Source organism: Zea mays, chromosome 2 (genome assembly GCF_902167145.1).
Source record: "Zea mays cultivar B73 chromosome 2, Zm-B73-REFERENCE-NAM-5.0, whole genome shotgun sequence".
Taxonomy (NCBI): Eukaryota; Viridiplantae; Streptophyta; class Magnoliopsida; order Poales; family Poaceae; genus Zea; species Zea mays.
Genome location: NC_050097.1, coordinates 145,843,119 through 145,860,769, shown reverse-complemented (window position 1 = coordinate 145,860,769; position 17,651 = coordinate 145,843,119). Strand labels below are relative to the sequence as shown.

At 44.9% G+C, this 17,651-nt stretch overlaps 1 long non-coding RNA gene across 1 annotated transcript; it reads left to right on the top strand.

Moving 5' to 3' along the window:
* The first annotated feature begins 15,744 nt into the window (after positions 1 to 15,744).
* On the top strand, positions 15,745 to 17,314 carry LOC100275939 (uncharacterized). Its single transcript, XR_002267631.2, has 5 exons — positions 15,745 to 16,074; positions 16,403 to 16,642; positions 16,730 to 16,813; positions 16,884 to 16,973; positions 17,050 to 17,314. It is a non-coding gene; the product is annotated as an uncharacterized lncRNA (long non-coding RNA).
* Positions 17,315 to 17,651: the final 337 nt, after the last annotated feature.

Genomic DNA, 17,651 nt, shown 5'->3' with positions numbered 1-17,651 from the left:
GAATATTTAATTCGACATACTCATATTAATTGACCTTTGTCAAATGTAACTTAATACTACTACTTAGTTTTGATTGACCTACTATTTTTATAGTGGACGATTAAACAAATAGTTAATTAACTAACATGAGTGGTTATAAGTGAACAGTTAAATATCGCGCGCGGACAGCGTGCGACATGCGACAATGCACAAAAACAGCGCGCGGACAATGAGCGACGACGTGCGCGAACAGCACGCGCGACACGAGTGAACGACGCGTGAACATCACGACGATTCGCGAGAATCGCTAACCGATATTGTGTTTACGCTAAATGGGTATTAACTACAATATTTAGTTTTTGGCATAATCATATTAGCAGGCATTTATAATATATAAATTAAAACAACTGCTTAGTTTCGATTAACTTGATATTCTAATAGTTAACGGCTACACAAGTAATTAATTAATTAAAATGAGTGATTATAAGCAAAAACAATTTATTATCATGCACAGACGCCGCGCGATACGCGCTAACGACGTGCGGCAAAGCAATTGACACGTGAAAATGGCACGCACGATACGCCTGAATGACGCGTGACGACACACGACACTGCGCGAAACAACACTGAACGGCACACGAAACAACGCGCAACGGCACATCCGGACGACGCGTAGACACACTCGACTTAGCGCACGGACGACGCGCGACAGTGCACGCGATTCGCACGTGCGACATGCACAGACAACGTGTGACGACGTGCGTGAAACAGTATGCACGACAACACACGAATGACGCATGAATCAGCACGTGACCACGTGTGAAATTGCGCGCGCGACACACGAGAAAAGCTACACAAACGTCACATTTACATTATATAAATATTAGTTGAAAATATCTGAGTTGGCACTAACCACATTAATTTGTATCTATAAAATCGCCATTTAAAAAATATACATTACTTTTAATTAGAATGTCGTTCAAATAAACCTCGGACAAACGATTAACTAAATAATTAAGGAAAACATATGTTACGACAAAATTATATTTTTAACGTGTACATGACATTATTGTGAAGCTAACGTAACTGGAAAGGAAAAGATTGGACATCTAAAACTAAAGTTAGCGCGTATTTAATAAACTGTGGATTAACGGTCCTGTCGACCGGAAAGGAGCCACGCGGAGGGCTATGGAGTCACAGCCACAGAAAATCCCATATAAGCAACAACGCAGAATGTCATAACACGGACCAACCAAAAGCTGCCACGTGGCCACCATGGGAAGGAAGTAGTTTCCACTTTTCTTCTTCCTAACCACACGAACGGTTTCATTCTTTCATAGGAGCACGACGCGCACAACCGCACATGGAGCAAGCGCGTGGTCAGGGGAAGGCGCTAGCTAGGGTGGGGCTCACCGGGAGGGCAGCGCCGGCGGCGACGTGGCTCGCTAGGCCCGCGGCACAGCAGTAGGCAAGGAGGTGTAGCGAGTCATGGCCAGAGAGCAAGCCGGGGCAGGACTGTGGCACCAGCAGCGTCGAGGCAAGCCACTACAGGAAACGCCTAAATTTTCGTGGGCCAAAAACCCACGAAAATAAGCCTAAACCGACGAAAATAGCATATTTTCGTCGGCAGGCCGACGAAAATAGCCGCCGAAAATAAATTCGACGAAAATAGGCAACTATTTCCGTCGGTACCGACGAAAAAGACCTATTTTCGTCGGCTTTCCCAAGGCCGACGAAAATAGTTGGTCGGCTGACTATTTCCGTCGGCCTCGGTGACCGACGAAAATAGGGACGTGATTTTCGTCGGCCCGGTGGTGGCCGACGAAAATATCCTGGGCACGTATTTTCGTCGGCCACCACCGAGGCCGACGAAAATTGATGGTACCCCCAAAACAGATTTTTCTGCACCTTTTATTAATTCACAGCAAAATACACAATATCACAATTCACATATACAGATTCACAAGCAAAATACACAATTCACAAAACACATTCATATATACATAAATAGTCCATAGTCCATTCAAATAAGTCCAGAGTCCATAAGTCCATTGTCCATTCAAATACACAATTCACAAAACACACTCACTACTCACTACTCACTACTCACTCCGGCGGGCTGTGTGAGTTTTGGCCACTCCCTCCTCCGCCACCAGGAAGGTGGCCACTCCCTCTAGAACCATGGACGAGGAAGTCTTGGACGTTGACAGCACCCTCCGATCCATGAGCATGTGACGCTAAACCCTGCAATTCATCAATCATTCAAATAAGGTTGTATTTTGCTATCCCTATACCTATACATTGCTGTGTTTGGTCAATATTTGCATAAAACTAAACATGGAACGTCACCTGTGATCCATAGTGATGAGGAGGTTGTGCATGCATCCACGGGTACTGTTGTGCTGGCCACCCCAGAGGTGGTGGCACCCACCCCGTCGGTGGCGGTGCCATCCACGCTTGAAATGGCTGAGAGCCCGCCGGTGGCTAGGAGACCGGTGGCACCCATCCCGGGACTGGCTGCGATCCTTGGGGTGGTGGAGGCGTCCAAGTGCCTGGAGGTGCCTGCGTCCACCCAACATCGGTCCATTGTGGCTGCGACGCTGGAGCTTGTCCTGGCCACTATCCCCATCCTTGTGCCTGCGAGCCATTTTTGATAATAAAAAAAGAGTTGCTATGGAATTGAAGTGTTCAGATAGTGTTACCTGGGGAGGGCGAAAAGCGGGCAAGTTCATATCAGGGCCGAGTCGAGTAGTCATTTCCTGCAAATGGATGCAACGTTAGAATCGCAACATTATACTTTGAATTCAATGATGACACGTGATGAGATAGACGAATTACCTGAAAATAAGAAGCCATATATTGCGTCAGCTGCCCAACCTGCTCCTGCGCTGCTCGAGCCTGCTCCTGTGCTGCTCGAGCCTGCTCCTGTGCTGCCCGAGTCTCCTCCTCCAGCTGAGCCTCTCGAGCAGACCTAGAGGAGCGAGAACTCCCTCCCGAAGACGATGCCTTCCCTTGACCTATTGTCCTGTTATACTCCACAACGCCGGTGCCAAAGGCAAACCTGCATGGTACACATAGTTGAGCCATTAAGTGGACACATTCTTGTTAATGAAATCGTCGAATCAAACACAAACACCTCATCTGCCATGCTTTCTACCCCCACCACTGTGGTACAACGCCGAGGCATCTAAGTCTGAATGCATCTAGTCGAAATCAGGCCCATGGCGTTGAGTCATTTCCTCCCCATATGCATTCTGCAAAGAAAGTTAGAGTTGGAGTTAGACATAAAACATGCAATTTAATTCGTAAATACAAACTTGTTTACCATTTTCTCCCTTGTCGCCTCGCTGCATAGCTCATCAGGGTTCGCTGGATTAGGGCCACGGTGACCACGGACGTAAACCTCCATAAAACTTGGAGCAACTCCACTTTCAGCTTCCTGCATGAAAAAGAAGAGTTAAACCATAGAATTGTAATAGATGTAACATACAAGTTTGATTTATATACTTACCATGCGGCGTGCGGTACCAAGGTGTCCATCGGCGCCGTACCTGTGCCCCGGTCCTTCAGTGCCACGGTTGGCACGGTGCTTGTTGGACTCTGCAATCCACTCAGGCGACGCCCATCTCTTAGCCAACCACCTCCAGGCTTCCATGTCCTTCGCCAGCCAATCCACAACGCTCTCCAGGTACTGCTCCTCTGTGAGGTAGATCTCATTAGCCCCTAATGCTTTGCTCATTCTCTGCCCCTTTATCTTCTTGTAGTAGTAGTAGTTGACAGTCGCGATGCGAGCATTGTACATGGCATCCTTGATGACCTTATCAGCGCACTTCCGAAAGTGCCTCTTCACACGTGCCCACTGAGCCTGATCGTCCTTGATGTCACCCGCGGCACAGCAGTAGGCAAGGAGGTGTAGCGAGTCATGGCTAGAGAGCAAGCCGGGGCAGGACTGTGGCACCAGCAGCGTCGAGGCAAGCTAGCGCTCGGCTGCTAGGGCGAGGGAGCACGCGCGCCGGGCTAGGATGCCGACCAAAGGCTGGCGGAGGGAACACCCAAAATCTTATTTTAGATTTATTAAAAAGATTTTTCTAAGTTCTAAATAAATGTCGTAAATAAGGATTTTATTAGTTTAGAAATTATTTTTTGAAGATATGTAAATGTCAATATTATATTTTGAATTGTCAAAGTTAGATTTGGGTTTCAAAAGTAGAAGTTAAAATTGAAAATCTTTTGATAAACATAAAGATTTTCAATTGTTGATATGAGCGAATTATTTTCTTCTTCCCTCTCTCATGAATTAAGCATCAATATTATTCAAAATAATAAAATAAATAATAAAATATTATTGCATCATGCTAGGAATATTTTGTTTGTTGCATCTAAATTGGAGCTTGAATTTCAAAACCTAGACTTAAATTGAAAATAGAAAGCTAAAATAGAAAGGGAATTAAAAGAAAAGAAAAGAAAGAAAAAGAGAAAAGAAACTCAAACCTGCACTTTCGGCCCAATCTACCTTGGTCGGCCCAGTCTGCATCCCACCCCTATATTGCGCCGCCCAACTGAGGTTTTAGCGGCAACCAGTGGGGCCCGTGCATCAGTCTCACGCTCGTGGCGCTTGATATGATCAACACTATGGTGACCCTGTCACTGCCACCTAGGGTCCATCGTCCAGGGTTCCTCGCGCGCTCATGGACTTGTGTTGTATCCCTGTCTAGTGGGTCATGCCTGTCGGACTCATCCCCTTTCCCAGCGCTCTAGACTTCCTTCTCCAGACTATTTTCGTGGAGATCTCAATGAAATTGATGGGTGTCGTTCCGTCCGCTCGTCTCGCTCTTCTAGAACCTGAGCACGTAACAACCCCTCTCCCCAATAGAACTCCGCCATCGCGGGGTGCCGAGTTGGATCTTCCATGGGATCCTTGCTATAAAAGTCAATCCCTCCATCACCATAGCTGAGCATACGGAAGAGAGAAAAGTTGCAACGATGGACGAATCGTGGGCTCGGTCGTGCTGTGCAAGGGAGCTATGGAGGTTCGACTCGTTCCACTTCCTGTGTGCCTGGCCGGGTTGGGCGTTGAGAGATAGCCAAGGCCGGGGAATTAGAAAGAGTTACCCCTTCACCTTGATGAAGCATCGACCATTGAAATTGGATCCGAGGGTTGAAAATGAGTCCTGCTTCATAAAGATATGGCCGTCGATCTGGAATCGAACGATTAGAGTAGTGTACTGGTTGGGATAACAGCGATTTAATTGTGACCATGGATTGGGATCTTGCGGTCAGGATTGCGTACCATTTGGATGTTCTGTTAAGTCTAATATTGGCCGTCTGCTGCGGATCCAATGGCTCAGGCGGGCAGATACCCCTTTAGTTGAAGCTTTTACATAAGAGACCCCGTGATTTTTGCAAATGAACTCGTCGTCCACGTGCGGTTTAAAATAGTTACAAATAGGCCCCTGAAAATTGTAAAGAAGCCCTGACATTATAAATAAATTTTTGAATTCGATTTATAATATAAAAATAAATATAGATCGTTTAGAAAAATCATATCTCCCACATTTTAACTCCTTTTTTATCCATTAGATTTGAATTAGATTCATATTATTATTGGTTATCATCTAGTAATCTTATTTTGTTATGAAACATATGGTTAAAATTACGCACTTAATTTGTTTTATATCTAACACCTAAATCTTTAGAAAATCATAACTTCATAACTATAGCTCAGAATTTAGTGATTCTCGAACCTACGATCTTGTAGCCTCGTGTGGAATATTCTTATGCTGTTTGTCCTCATGTTTGGTGTACTGTTATTTTTATGTACTCCTTGTCTATTTATATGTATTGCTACGAGTAGCAGCGAGGTTACGAGTTACCCAAAGATCAATTTGGTGAAGTATCTGGGATCTCAAGTCACAGGCAAGTTGTGCCCTTGATCACTTTTCTCTTTACCCAATAATGTTCTTGTTAATCAATGTGACATGCTCAGGTTAATTTGATGGGACCTAATAGCTTTCCCTAGATTTTTTTATCCCACACCTTGTTTACCACTGAACTCTTGGGTAGTATGTGCTATTGCTCTACTTGGTTTTGAGAAATTAACGTTACATTATGATCATGTTTCGGTTATGTTGTTGTTTTAATTATTGTTCATGACAAGATCATTGTGTTAATTAGAACATGGAGCTTAACTTGAGATATCCGTGCTACCACAAGGGTGGAATGGGACGCCCTTGGCTGACTAATTAGGAAAGCTAGTGGAGGACTACCTTACCCAAAAGGTGCAAGGGCGGTAGAGGAGCTGCGTATAGGGAGGTTCTCGGGTCGATCATGCTGCGATGGCTTTTTGGATGAGGGAGTCCTATATTGCCCTTCTCATAACCGTAGCAGGTTTTCTGAAGCTAGTGGAACTTTGTAAAGGCCTCGTAGTGGATCCCTAGCCATTCACCTCGAAAGTGTCTAAGGCCTTGCAAACCTTAGTTAGACGGGATACACGACTTGTGGGTAAAGGGAGAAACCTTTGCAGAGTGTAAAACTGGTATATCAGTTGTGATGAGGACATCACTACCATGGATACAAACAACACTCCCCTAGTTGATGTTCAAGGTCCGATTACTCGCGCACGCGCAAGACAATTGAATTTGCAGGTGAGCTCGTTCCTATGTACTTATTCTTGTGCATTTGAGAATAGTGTGCTACCTAATGAATTAATTGTACTTAGGAATGAAGGAAAGGACCAGCAAGGACATGGTGAAGGACTTGGAGGCGTGGAAGGCCAGCAAGGACGTTCGGATCAAGATGGAGGACAAACTGTATCTTCGTTGAGCCCATTAGGGGCGTGTCCAGGGTTTTGCATAACCCTAGAGTCTATATTAGTAGCCACCCCTTCTTGTTAGACGCGGGTTTTGTTTAAGTTAGATCTGTCGAGAACAACCGCCATAGATCGGTTTGTGAGACCCCAACTTGTGAGCTTAATCATTCATCCGCAATATTCCAGATTGTGTTCTTTCTTGTTCTTGCTTGTGTCTTCGATTCGCAGGCAAGGATTAGCCCTCATGGCGAGGTCAATCGCGCAGCGCACGGTTGATAACCAGAGGAGAAGTGGTGCTACGATTGCAGGGTTCTAGTCGTGTAGATTGGGAGTCGGATCGTCTGTGTGACATCTCCACCAAATCGATAGTTATCTACACCTGACGGAAGATCGGGCACCCCCGTTCCTATCAAGTGGTATTCAAAGACTCAGGTATTACTGTCAGGCTTACCCTAGTTTAGTTTAGGTTTTTTTCATCCTATAACTCCAGATAATTGCCATACAAAAAAAATTTCTACTGTCCTACAACCCTGTTTAGCCTTGCAATTTCGTTTTAGATTGATTTGTTGAATTTGTGTCCATGTTCGAGTCTTGTTGCTGGTTTAGGTCGTGTCATCATTGTAGTTCCACCGCTCCGTCGCTGTTATTTGTTTCCGCCGCTATCCCATCCACCTTTCCCAGATTACAAGTCGAGACACCACATTACTCGATTTGCCCTCGCTAGCCGCCTTGTGTGAACTCTCGCCACGCTAGCCCTAGATTAGATTGCAAGCCGCCTTGCATCACAGCCCCTCCTTGTTTCATCATCTGGCGCTTACCTATTGCTTATACCAGGGAGGTTTGTGCCCCTGTGCTCCAGAGCCACCGCTAGGGTTCCTGCCAATTTGTGGCTTTGAAAACCATAACTTGAGGTACCTTCCATAAAACGGGCATAACTTTTCGCTCGGTGCTCCGTTTGAGCTCAATTTTTTACAAAAAATTCCTAACTCCATTCAAAAAATTGTTAAGTGTTTGGTTCGGTCAAAAATTCAAAAAAATCGGGAAGATAATTAAAAAAATTGTTTAAGTGTTTTTAGGAATTTCAGAGATCCTTTGTGATTTTCTCTAGGCCACAATACAACTCTGTTTCAAGTGAAATTTTGTGTGCTTCCATCCTTTGTGATTTTGGATGAGTGCTAAAAAATTCAGAATATTTCGAGCTCTTTTGCTAGTACTCCTTTGGAAACGCGTCTTTGATTTCTACTAGTGCTGAAAAATCTGCTCTATTTACAGAACTGCCATTCTGGTGGTTTGTTACTTTTACCTTGTTGTGCTTCGATAGGACACGTCTTAGCCAACAATTGTGACTTGTGCTTTGGACACTTATTGAACTTCGCTAATCTACACTCGAATTTTGCTAATCCTTGATATTAGTTTTTGGCCTCCCAAGCTCCACATACTTTCTTCTGATCAATACAGTTGTGACCTTGCAATCGCGGTTTCACTCCCTCTTGGTAAGTATCACGAACCAGCCTCCGATTGTACCATCCTTTGCTTGTATTTCATCATACACTTGTAAGAGCTTGGTAAGATACATTAGAGCGTGTTCCTGTGTTCCACCTGAGAGGAGCGTGTAGTTAAATTATTAGGGATAACCTTCACCATTTGTTTCCTGTTTTTATGTTTCGATGGCAGGCGACGAAGAAGCAAGGATCCCTATAGACTTCGATGAATGTGTTAGCCATCAAGATCTTGAGGCAAACAACAAGCTCCTGAAGGAGCAAATGGAGGAGACGGTCCACAAGTCAGTGCATGATTCCTTCATTAACATGAACCTTGACAAGACTTACGAGAGGCTGGATCGACGATTGTCCCAGATCGTCGACAGACTTGCTGTGTTGGAGACGCAACAACAAGCACCACCACCACCTCATCCATGTCTTCCCGATGATGCGGTGTTTGATGAAGAAGGTAATTATGATGAAGCGGCCACCAGGGATTTGTGCCTATGTCGCCGTCTTCATCAAAACACAGAAGGTATGCCACACCGCCAGCAAGGTAATAACAATCGTGCTCCTGACGACCCTTATGCTAAGATTAAATTTTCTATACCATCTTTTTCGGGTCATTATGATGCTGAGGGATATCTTGATTGGGAGATGACGATAGAACATAAATTTGCTGCCCATCTTGTACCTGAACGACATCAAGTTAGACAAGCCACTAGTGAATTTAAAGATTTTTCTATTGTCTAGTGGACTGCTCTAGTTGGGGATGGTAGAGCACCTATGACTTGGGAAGATCTTAAAGTAGCTATGCGCGATAGATTTGTTCCCCCATCTTATCATAGAGAATTGCGTAAGAAATTGATGTGTTTAGAGCAAGGGGATAAATCTGTTCAAGATTATTATGCTGAGCTTCAGAAGGGATTGCAGCATTGTGCGATAGTAGAGGGACATGAGGATGCTCTTTGCCGTTTTTATTCAGGTTTGCGGCATGATATTCAGGACATTGTGGATTACAAAGAATTTAACACTGTCAACAAGTTGTTCCAGTTTGCTATGCTTGTAGAGAAGGAATTGCAGGGACGCCAACATCGACCTAGGGCTACTTTTGGCGCCTCGAGTCATACAACTTCGACCACTCCAGCGTCCACGCGACCTCCCTCGACACCTGCTGCACATGTTGGTAACCTTCCTTTGCAGGTGCCCGCCAAGAAACAGGATTCACCAGCACCTACAGCACCTTCCTGTGGTCGTTCTTCGGGTATTGTTTGCCACCGATGTCATGGGATTGGTCACGTGAAGAAGGATTGCCCGAGTCAGCGAACATACATTGCTACGGATGATGGCTACATTAGTGCTTCCGACAGTGAGGGTGATGATGATGACTCCAGTGATGTTGCTACTAATGATGATGCCATGCTTGGTGCTGATGCTACGGTGAACCTTCGAAGCATCATAGTGCAGCGTGTTCTTAGTTCTTAGCCTGAATCATCAAAGACGCAGCAACGCCATAATTTATTCCAGACTTTCTTCGCCATCGAGAATCGACGTGCACGTGTTATTATTGATGGTGGAAGCTGCAATAATTTGGTGAGTTCAGATTTGGTCAAGGAGCTTGGCCTGACCACACGTCCACGGCCACATCCATACCACATTCAGTGGATCAATGATTCAGGCAAGGTTAAGGTAACACACATGGTACGAGTGCATTTATCCATTGGTATGTATTCTGATTATGCGGATTGCGATGTAGTACCAATGGAAGCTTGTTCTCTTTTGTTGGGTAGACCTTGGGAATATGATACTGATGCACGTCACCATGGTAGGAGTAATACATACACTTTTATGCATAAAGATAAAAACATTACTTTGCTACCTTTGACTCTTGCTAAAATTGTACAAGCTGATAAAGATAGAGCTGCAAGTACCCATAAGTAACCAACTAATGAGATAGAAATTCAGCAACAAATTAAATTGAAAGCTCCTGTCATGATTGCTTGATCTTTTTGAAACTCATGCTACTGATGCTTGTTGCTATGCCTTGGTTTGCAAAGATGCTTTCTTTTCTATTGATGATATTGCTAGCACTTTGCCTACATCTGTGACTAACCTTTTGCAGCAGTTCCGAGATGTTTTTTTCCTGAGTTACCTCCAGGACTTCCTCCCATTCATGGGATTGAGCACCAGATTGATTTGATTCCTTGAGCGAACTTGCCCCATGCTGCTGGACCATTTAAAATTTTGGAGAAGATTAATGACAATGTATATAAACTTGAGTTGCCCCCTGAGTTTGGGATTAGTCCCACCTTTAATATTTCATATTTAAAGCCATATTTGGGAGAAGAAGATGAGCTTGAGTCGAGGACGACTCCACTTCAAGAGGGGGAGGATGCTGAGGACATCACTCCCATGGATACAAACAACACTCCTCAAGTTGACTACCCAATTACTCGCGCACGCGCTCGACAATTGAATTTACAGGTGATCTCGTTCCTAAGTAATTATTCTTGTGCATTTGAGAGTAGTATGCTACCTAATGATTTAATTGTACTTAGGAATGAAGGGGAGGACTAGCTAGGACGTCGGGATCAAGATGGAGGCCCAAGTTGACGTTCAGAATCTGTTCCGGCGCTGCGATGCTGTCTTTTGGGCTTTTGGGCCGTGTATCTTCATTGAGCCCATTAGGGGCACGTCCAGAGTTTTGCATAACCCTAGAGTCTTTATTAATAGCCGCCACATCCTTGTTAGAGGCGGGTTTTGCTTAAGTTAGATCTGTCGAGAACAGCCACCATATATTAGTTTGTGAGACCCCAACTTGTGAGCTTAATCATTCATCCGCAATATTCCAGATTGTGTTCTTTCTTGTTCTTGCTTGTGTCTTTGATTCGCAGGCAAGGATTAGCCCTCGTGGCGAGGTCAATCGTGCAGCGCACGGTTGATAACCATAGGAGAAGTGGTGCTACAATTGCGGGGTTCTAATCGTGTTGATTGGGAGTCGGATCGTCTGTGTGACATCTCCATCAAATCGATAGTTACCTACACCTGACAGAAGATCGGGCACCCTGTTCCTATCAAGTTGTGCTCACAGTCAAGAGCGACTCAGGACTCCCGCATGATTAATTTATGGAACTAAACTTAATTTGTCATATTCATTGCATCGCGGGTGTTATTATCAATTGTGATATCTTATTTAATTGGGTTGGTATCTACTTATACTTAGTAACTGCTAATAAAATTTTGACCAACTTTAAAAGCAATGCTCAGCTTTAACCATCTCCTTTGGTAAGCCTTACACTTGACATGAGCTCCCACCTTTGGTAAGTTCATGCACATTATTCTCCACAACTTGTTGAACAATGAACGTATGTGAGCTCACCCTTGCTGTACTCACATCCCCCAAGTCAGGAACAGGTACCACAAGAGGAGGAGCATGAAGGATGTCACGATGAGATTCATGAGACGTCTAGGCCGTCGTCTCCTAGTCAACTATGGTTGCTGGATCGTTGTCTTCGTATGATGTAATTATTTATCTATTTTGTACAGAACTCCATTATATATTAATGATGTGACATTCATTTCTGTACCATGAGTCATCATATGTGTGAGACTTGATCCTAGCACACATGTGAGTCACGCCCGGGTTTGCCCCTTAAAATCTAGGTGTGACACGCGCTGGGGCCTCGGAAGCACACACTGGGCGGCTTGTTCAGCCATGGCATAGGGAGGAGAGATCTACGACCTCGGGTGAAGAAAGAACACAAACAGAGAATGAGGATTGAAAAACTCACCAAATATGAAGAAGATGGTCGGGGCGGCGCGGTTGAGGACGGAGCGAGGCGCAGCGTAGCAGGAACAGCTCCAACTCCTCCTCGGTTGCTATACCCCTAAGGACAGATCGAGGTGATGAGATGGATGAAAAACTCAAATTTCCAGATGGTTATGCTACGGGCTTAAAGTGAGCTGTGAATTTGAAATGAGAAAAATAACTGGGTTGAAGAGCCATGACTACCATATACTTGTGGAGTGGCGTCCCTGTAATGTTTTGTGGTTACAAGCCTGACGCCATGTGGCAAGCAATAGATAAGCCAAGCTATTTATATAGGCACATCATGCTAAAGAAATTAGTAAAAATATGATGGAGAAGTTGGAGAAGAAATACTAGTGTTATTATGCAAGCTAGAAAAAATATTTCCACCAGGATTCTTCAACCTGATGCAGCATCTACTTATTTAGATTCCACATGAGCCAAAGATTGGTGGCCGTATAAAATATAGGTGGATGTATCACATTGAATGAGCACTCAAATACTTGCGAGCCATGGATGAAAATAATGCAAGAGTAGGAGGATGCTTCATTGAAGCTTATTTGCTAAAGGAGGTTTCGTACTTCATGAGTGCGTATTTCGCTAAGGAACACAGTGTCTATGCTCCTACAATGTGATATAATGTCCATGAGGAACCTCCAGCTTAGGTGCATCGATAAGTATCTATACTTGAATTTATTATGAACTAAACTTAGTATGAACTAGCTCCAGTGTGTCATTCTAGTTGAATTTAGTTTAGACATGGCATTTCTATCAAACCTTTTGAATCTTGGATTAACTTGCTAAAAGTAGATCTTTCTAGGTAAATAAGCTCATTATGTCTCTTTTATTGTAATCTTTCACAAATATTGTTGAAACCTTGAAATTTACCTTGCTTTTGCAGGAATCAGGGGTTATGGACCACAGCAATTATGGTACTCCACCACTGGTGATACTAGCACTTGGAGCTTCTTGATAGGTGGGAGGTTCTAGACATGAGGTTAGTTTGACAAATAATTCATTTGAATAGTGGTGAACTTAACATTCTAGTTGCTAAGGCGGCCAGAAGTGTGGCCGCCAAAATTAACAATCCTTATTTTTGGCAAGTGAGTCTTCTAGACCTATATTTAGCACTTAAACCCCTCACCACCAACTCACATAGCTTTATCAAAAAAACACTCTAACAAACTTCGATTACAACATCTACAGTTGGATCATGATCTCAAGTAATCAATGGTAATCTTTCACCTTATCTTATAAATTCCACTAGCTTCTAAGATGAGTAACTATATCTATGGAAAGCACGAGTACAAAGAAGATCAATAAAGACGGTTGTAACACCCTGAATTTGGGGGTATAAAATTTCTTTTCTAATATCCATCAAATTCAGGTGTTACTCCCTCATTTCTTTGCTTTCCTTCTCTTTTTCCTAAAAGTGGAGAATTATTTTATTTTATATCTAGGTGTAAGCCTAGTAAAATAAAAACTTAGAGGAGCTTGAGTGTTGCATTCATGCCGATGCATAGTGTTTATGAGTGTAAAATGTAATAAAAAAACATGTTAAAAATATCTCGAGGACGTTCCAAAGATTGGTTGGAATCTTCGGAATGTTTCTTCGGATATTAAATATGAATTTCAGTTTTTTCATATATTATATAAATTCCTAAAAATTTAGCATTTGCGAAAACCTATGAAAAATCTGAAATCTCGATTATATATATATATATATATATATATATATATATATATATATATATATATATATATATATATATATATATATATATATATATATATATCGTCGAGCCTGCTTCAGATCTCGTGCCCTTTTTCGGGAAATCACCGATCGGCTTCTTCTTGCGAACGGCATGCTGCTCACGTCCGCTAACCTCGTCTACCCCCATCTATCTTCTTGTCTTGCCTCGTCGCGCAACATCAACCATGTTGTGTACACAATCGTCTCACTCGCTCGGTTAGGATACGAGCCATGGCAAAATCAGCAACCGCCTCCCACGCCTTCTCCTTTCAATATATACACACATCTCGGTGTCGCTAACCCCCTCCCCCTCTCTTCTCCCACGAAACCGCAGCAGCCCCTGCGCCACGGAACTGCTGCATCGCCTCTCGTGCCCGCTTTCGCCATCTTCTCTGCCCCCGGTGAGGCCTTCTTCTTCTCTCGTGTTTTCGATTTCTGTTCGTGTCATTTATGCAGCTGCTTCGGTCGCTCTCTTTCGATCCGCTGCGTTAGCCGAGGAGCTTTGTCGTGTCGCGATGCTAGACGCGCGTCGTCCTTGTCCCTGCAGGTCGGGCGCCTAAGCACCAGCACCATGGTGTCCTATCCATTCCAATGCAAGCCCCTGCACGAGTTCTCCACAGCACCTCTTCTCCCCTCCGTCGGCTAGTAGACCCGGCAACACTAACCCCGTCGCCCAGCCTCCATGCGCGAGGTAGCACCACGCCGTCTAGCTCCGAGCCACCACTCCGGTGAGCTCCCGACCTGGGACCGCCTCGGCCTATTCCTGCATGCACCGCGTCCGCCCTGCTATCCTTGGCCACGCACTGCTTGCTAGTGCATGCCTGCTGCGCCGGCGCTGCCCGCCCCGGCCTCGGCTCCGGCGAGCCGTGTGCTGCCCCGACCAGTGAGCCATCCGTGCGGTTGCAGCATGGAGAAAATGGAGAAGGAAGAGAAAAAAACTGCACTGCATGGTAGAGATGTCCAAACGGACCGGGCTTGCCGGGCAGCCCGAAACCGGGCACGAACTTGGGCCAAAGGCGTGGCACGGCGGGCTAGGCCCGGCACGGCCCGATTTTATTTTTTTCTATTTTTTCATATAAATACATATATTATACTTGAATATAGAGTATAAAACACAAGAAACAAGTGTTTTTGTTGGTTATGTGGGCGTAAATAAATGTTTAGAGCTAATAAATATGGTTTAAACCCTAAAAATGCATACTTTTAAGATATTTCTATCATTTAAATGTCATATGTTGTTATGGGCACGTTAGGCCCGTCGGGCCATGGGCCAGCCCGACATGAATATTAACCTAGCGGGCCATGTCTGGTCCTCGCTTGGGGCTCGTGCGCCGACACGGCATGACCCGCTAGCCAATCTGGGCCGGGCCAGCACGGTCCTAATCCGTGCCGGGCTTAGCCATGCTCGGGTCCGCCCAGCACGGCTCGCCCATTTGGACATCAATACTGCATGCCTGTGCGCGATCTGCACCAGCGAAACCGCCTTGTGGGGCCCCTTGCATGTGCAGCTCCCACACGGTCTCTAGTCCACGCATGCAACATGTGAGAGGTGGGAAAACTACTCTCGTGCCCACGTGTTAGGATCTGGTTGGCTCGTGTGATGCCGTTTCAGGTTTGGCCATCATACGGGATCCGATATGTTGATATGGATTTTCTGTGGCGGTGACTCCATAGCCCTCCGTGTGGCCATGCTCCAACTAATAGAAATGTGCCACGTCCTTTAAATCCGGGGTTTACACAACAGCATTATGCACCATTTTCGGCGGCCAAGCTTATTTTCGGGGGCCAGGGCTTGGCCGCCGAAAATAAGGTGCTATTTTCGGCGGCTGACGCTAGCCCCCGAAAATAAGGTTATTTTCGGCGGTCACTGACACAGCCGCCGAAAATAAGGTTATTTTCGGCGGCCACTGACACAGCCGCCTGAATCCTTCTTTCTCTGTTTCTTCCTTTTTCTCTGTCTCACGCGACCGACCGCCGCCCGCAGCAACCGCGCCGCCGCTCCCTGGGCCGCCCAGCTCCCGCGCCGCCAGCCGCGCGGAGCACCCACGCCGCTGCTCCCCGGCCACCCCTGCGCCGCCCAGCGCCCCAGCGTCGCCCGCCCGCCCTCGCCCAGCGCCGGCCGCCCGTGCCGCCACGAGCCGCCACCGTCGTCCGCCGCCGTTCTAAGCTTCCGTCGACCAGCCGTGGCCAAGCCCTCCTCGTGCAACCACTCCGCCGTCGTCGCCAAGCTCTTCCCCATCGAAAGGTATTTTTTGCGTTTTTTATTCCATATTTTCGGCGGCTGTTATTTAATTGCCACCGAAATTAGTATGTATTTGTAATTGTGTTTGTTTGATTAGTGTGTGTGATTATTATTATTGTTTAGTTCGATTTCATTAATGTATTAGTGGTATATGTGGTTTAGGGATTATGGGTATATTGTATTTAGGCATTAATTTCATATGAATATGTGGTACCATCGACGCTGAAGTTGTTCATTCTATTGGAGGAAAGGCGCATGGACGATATTAACTTGTGAATTTTTTCAATAATATTGGAACTATGACCGAATAGCTAATTTTCTTATTTTCAAGATATTCTATGTTTACCGGTGTGATCGATTCGACAGAATTGCGTTCTCGTGGCGGCTCTTCGTCGCAGGCGGGTTGTGGTAGTAGCAGCCATAGTCGGAGCTATGTACTAGCATGGAGGACGCTATGAGGGAGCAGCAAGAAAGGTTTCGTGAAGAGCTGCGGCAACAACAAATAACATTTCTCCAACAGCAATTAGAGTACATGGCTGCTTACAACGCACAGGCGCAACAAGCAATGAACGTGAGTGTCTTATTTATTCTCAACACGGTCGATATTGGTCTTATAACTAATATATTGTATTTGCAATGGTTTTGGTTTGCAGAGCAGGCACAACAGCAATCATTTGTTTTCCCTCAATTTTAGTCGTCGATGCCACAGTGGGGATTACATGCTCCGCCACCTCCACCTCAGGTGCTTCAATTTAGTTAAGACTTGTCGTTTGTATTAACCTTTTAAATCTTGACTAAACTTGATTTTGTAGGGATCCGGGGTCATGGGCCACAACACGCCACCACCGGTGATACCATCACCAGGAGGAGCTTATGCAGGGGAGGGAGCTACTACAGGAGAGGTTAGTTTTAAAAATAATTTGTTTGAATAGTGGTCATGTAAACACTGCCGTTATTAATGTCTTCTTTTTTCTTTAGAATCCAAACCCGTTACACGACTTCGTCAACGAGTTTTTTGCTTATGGAGGTAGTGGTCACAACTTCAACAACCCCGATATGTGATGGTTTGAGTTTTTCGCTTCTGGAGGGAGTTATTATGTTGTAATGAACTATTTGTGAACTGTGATGTTGTATTTGTGAACTTTGATGTGGTGAACCATTTGTGAACTTAATGTTGGTAAACTACAATGTGGTTGTGAAGAAGTGTGATACAATATGGTCTAATGTTTATGTCATTTTATTGTGATTATATTGTTGATAAAATTGCTGTTTTTTTGCATTTTTTCAAAAAAAATTTCTCTGAAAATGTTAATTTTCGGCGGCCAACTGAGACCGCCAAAAATAAGCGGCTACTGTTTTCGGCGGCCGTTGTTTTCGGCGGCGCAGCCTGGCCGCCGAAAATAAGCTATTTTCGGCGGCTGGCACCTGGCCGCCGAAAATAAAGGCTTATTTTCGGCTGATTTTTTTTGGTGGCTAGAAACCACCGAAAATAAGCCTAAAACCGCCGAAAATAGCTTATTTTCGGCGGCAAAGGCCTTATTTTCGGCGGCTTCTGGCCGCCGAAAATGCATGTGTCTCTT